Raw genomic sequence first — 4992 nt, forward strand, 5'->3', positions numbered from 1 at the left:
AATAAAAGGGGAGAGAGAGAAAGAGGGAGAGAGAGAGAGACGTCTCTTTCTCCCCATTTTTAAATCAAAAGCTCTCTCTCTTTCTCTCTCCCTCTCTCTCTCTCTCTCTGTTAGATTAACCTTTTTAATTTAAACTTATCTTCATTTTTTCTTTTTTATTAAATATTTTAAAATAATTTTTTAACAATTATTTTTTCATTAAATATTTTTAAAGTTTTTTCGTTTAAATTTTCTTGATATAATTTTTCACATACTTTGAGAGAGAGAGAGAGAGAGAGAGAGAAAATTAAAAAAGAAAAAAAGAGGACAGAGGGAGGGAGAGAGGGTGGTTGGGTGGCTAAGAGGGAACCCATTCTTTTGGATTATTTTTGGTCAGCGATTATCAATCAATTAAGAGAAAAAAGCTCAAAAGCAATAAAGAAGATTTGATTGTTTTACGGAGGGTAGGAATCATTAAGACATCGAACCATCTGTAACCCCAAGAGAACCAAATTTCATAAACACCAGTCAGATAAGTGATAAAATTGCTTCTGTTCCTTTCATAGAAAATGTAAATAGGTTCCAAAATTTGTTTCGATGCCCAGTCATTATGGCGGTTTTTGTGATCAGTACGTAAGCTTTCTTTGTTCGAAACATAAAACCAACATTCAAGCCTCCTTTTTTACCATTTGCAAGAAAGAGAAGAAGAAGAAGAAGAAGAAGCACAAAGAGAGCGAATACAAACTATGAAAGCATGGGGAAGAAGCACAGAGAGAGAGAGAGAGAGAGAGAGAGAGAGAGAGAGAGAGAGAGAGAGAGAGAGAGAGAGAGAGAGAGAGAGAGAGAGAGAGAGAGAGAGAGAGAGAATCATAGAGAGAGGAAAGAAAATTTAAAAGAGGGAGAGAAAAGAAAATCTAAAGAGATAATGAAGAGAGAGAGAGAGAGAAGAAAAGCAGAGAGAGAGGAGAGAGAAAAGAAAATGAGAGATAGAGATAGAATTTTGCATTTGACGGGGAGAGAGAGACAGACAGACAGACAGACAAACAAAACAAGGAGATGAGAGAAAATAAACTAAAATAAAAGGCAGAGAAAGAGGGGGGAAGGGAAGAAGAAGAAGAGAGAGAGGAAAACACAAAGAGAGTATGTGTGAATTATAGAGGGAGAGAGAGAAAAAAATAAATAAAATTTAAAAGAGAGAGACTGCACAACTTCACTTGTTGCTTCATTACAGCGAAGTTGCTGCAATGCATGCGACGTGCATAGAATGCTAGTACAATTTATAAATACATGCATAGGGGAGGTACTCACCCATGCATGAGGGGAGATTGTACCCATTCTTGTGTCATCCAAGCTTGTGGATTACAGCAAAGTTGCCGCAATACGTGCATAGAATGTTAGTACAATTTATAAATACATGCATAGGGTAGGTACTCACCCATGCATGAGGGGAGATTGTACCCATTCTTGTGTCATGCAAGCTTGTGGATTTTCTCTTTTCTCTTGCAATTTGTTATCTTTCTATTTTTATTTGAATATTTGTCTATTGTATGATGAAGGCTAGCAACAATATTTATATTATTGTAGTCCTTTAGGGTGTTTGCATCCTTGCCCTTGCATACTTTCGGTTGCATCTCTTCATCCAACACTTCAACCACATTTCCAAGGGTTATTATCAATAGTTATTCTTCAATCAAACTTGTTATTGAACAAACCCATTTGTTCACCCAACATCAAAACTTCTACCCAAGGAGATGTAAAAGTAAGTAAGTAAAAAGAGAGTGTGAATCCATGTGGTTAATTGACAAGATAGTCGAACCAAGTGGTTATTTATTAATTAGGTCTCAAATTTAAAAATAAGTAGTTTGCGCACAATGTGCTCACTTTATTCCCACATGGATTAAATATTATAAAGTTGGTCTCAATTATGTGTGGAAGTTCAAGTGGTGGAAAGCATTCAGCTTATATATGCATACAAAGTATATGTCTCTAAGCAAAGGTAACACTCATTAAATGTCTATGACTATTTGTATGAACATTTAGCCAATATTAATATAAAATACAGAAGTGTGCACAAATATTGTGGTACGCATGTGGGTGTACCCACATAACATATGTATGTATGCATGTATGTATGTCAGGGGAGAGAGAGAGAGAGAGTTATGTTTAGCAGGCCTTTCCTTCTAACAAGTAAAGAGGGCTCCTCAAATTTGTTCCTTATTAGAAATGCAAAAAGAAATAGAGTAACACTAGTGCACACACTCATACCTTTTTTTCAATTTTCATTTGTAATACACCACAAAGATAAGCACATGTGCTCAAACATATCCTTGGTTGATTTTGTGTTATATTCACCAATAACAACCAGCAATTTAATTGGTTCTAGTGTCAACCATATGCATCTAGTTTCCAAGGAAAAAGATCTTAAAACTCACCTTTTTGCTTATATGCTCATTGATCCAAGACATATTAGAATAGCTTTGAACATTCTACATGTACCAACTTATCAAACAAGAGAATTATCATATTATTCAAATCTCTCCCATAAGATTCTGTTTTCATATGATAAGCCTTTCACCTTTTATGCACCAATTATTACACAAATGCACCTAGGGATTACATGTTCACTTACCATGGTGTAGGAGCCTGAAACACCTATATAGGGAGTAGTTATGACTCTGAGCTTAGATTGGTTTCCACTCTACGTGTGATTCTATATACTCAATGGTGAATCCTCATATCTGCAGTGTCACGAGAGTGTAGTCCTGAGATGTGCCTCAATGTTGTATCTTTCGATATCATGAATACAAAGATTCCTTATTGATATATATTATGTGCCATTCCACTGTGCCTTTTTGTACCTCATGATAGGTTTTACCATGAAGTTTTGTGAAGGTCTGTAACACTTGGTATCAGAGCAACTCTATCACGGAGCATATTAGCTCGAAAGGGGAGTAGGATCACGGACGCAAAGGAGATCCTACCATAACACGTCGCGCAACATGACATGACGACCCTAACACGACACGACGTAACACCACCCTAACACAACACGACACAGCGTGACGCCCCACATCGTGACGCCCTCCCATGCGAGTTTTCTGCTGAAAATTGGAAGAGAACCTGATGTGCCAACAAAGTTGAGAGGGAACTATGGCATGATAGGAACACGGGGCATACCATTCAAAAATTTTTGGAAAGAGCTGAGGCCATAGGAGGATACTTTCTTTGAAGAGGAAGATGAGCTATGTCACTGGCAAAAAATCACATACAAGAAGAAAGAGCTACGGCTCAAAATGATCGAGCAGACAAAGAAGACTATCAAGATGCTAAGAAAGACCCATTAACAAGGAGCAGACGTGATGGACGATCTCAAAGAGAAGGCTGAAGGGCTAGATAGAGACCTGGAAGAGGTTGACTACTAGTTAATCATGGTGCAAGAGAGAGCCAGACTGTGGCAAGTGAAGATGGCCTGAGACCTCGACCACACAGAGTTACAAGAGAAAATCATGCTGAGGTGGGACTGGGAGACTGCTCTAGATCTAAAGAAGACAAAGAACGGGCCGAACCATACTTGAAGCAGATGTGGGTGATGAAGACAAGGGGGAGGATGAGCTCAGCACCGATCTTGGAACACCTCTCCCACAAGAAGAAGCTAACGGCTACTACCGTGACTACCACCTGGAAGACTACTACCCAGAAGGCTACCCTAAGGATCAATACTTTGACCACGAATACCCTCCTGAAGGAAATGGATACTGCTACCCTGAAAATGTTCCCATCGACTACCACCCAAAAGGAGAATACATCTACACCGACTATCCCTATCCCAAAGAATGCCAAACCAAAGAAGTTCTAGAAAAGGAAGAAATGATGGAATATTATATGAAGAGAGAAGGATGGAAAATGAATGTGAGTTCAAAGGTAGAAAATATTATGATGAAATCAGGATACAAAAAAGAAGAGGAAGCAAGGTGGACATATCAGAGGGATGAACCACTGCACCCATAAGTTGCAGCCCTGTTGGTTGAAGAACCCGTGTTAGAAAAAGAGAAGCGAGAGGATGACCTCGGTCCTGATCTTCGAACACCTCTACCCATTGAGATTGAGAGTGAGGCCAGGTTGGAGCCCTCTTGTGAAGCACGGGATGCCTTTGATGAAGAAGCAGATGAAGAGATAGAGTTAGAAGATGAGAATGGAAGGGCAAAAGCACCTGGGGCAGGGCATCCACTACATGGAACCAACACTTCTACTTTAGATGACGATATAGGTGAAGAAAAAGAAAAGAAAGAGGAGTTAGAAGAGAAGAAAGAAGAAGAGGGGGAGGATGAGCTTAGCCCAGATCTTGGAACACCTCGACCCCAACAACAAGAATCAACCAAACCCTCACAATTCAATGAGGATTGGCTAGAAAAAGAGTTGAATGAGAGAATCATGAAAATATGGGATGAGATAGAAGAACATGATAGGAAAGAAGAAGAAATAGATTTGTTAGATGGAGCCATAGAGAAGATCAAGGAAAAGATGAGACAAGAAAATAGAATAAAAGAGATAGAAGAACATGTAGAGTTAGCTAGAAAGAAGCCAGAAGAAGAAGAGAAGCTAGACCATGATAGGAGAAAACAAGTAGAAGAAAATAATAAGAAGAAAGTTAGGAAAAACATTGAGCAAGAAGAAAAAGATGAAGAAAGCAAGTTGAAAGAACAAATATGGAGAGCTAGGAAGCCAAAGGAAGAAGATAGCCTAGAGCAAGAAGAGCAAGAAAAGATGGATCAAGGCAGGAAGATCAAAGAATAAAAGATAGAAGACAAGAAGGAAGAAAAAGAGCAAAAGATAGAAAAGAAAAGAAAGAGAATGAGATGAAGAAGAAGGCGAAACCAAATGCCAAGAAACAGAGGCAGGCCACTAGAGGCAAGATGAGAGATGAGAATGAAGATGCCTCCAAAACCCCCCAAACTCAACTTGTGGCTAAGGACGAAGCAACCCCGGCTTTTGATCCAAGGCCACATCCCATTC

Source organism: Lygodium microphyllum, chromosome 3 (assembly GCF_053477565.2).
Source record: "Lygodium microphyllum isolate KBCC chromosome 3, Lygodium_microphyllum_v1.1.10, whole genome shotgun sequence".
Taxonomy (NCBI): domain Eukaryota; kingdom Viridiplantae; phylum Streptophyta; class Polypodiopsida; order Schizaeales; family Lygodiaceae; genus Lygodium; species Lygodium microphyllum.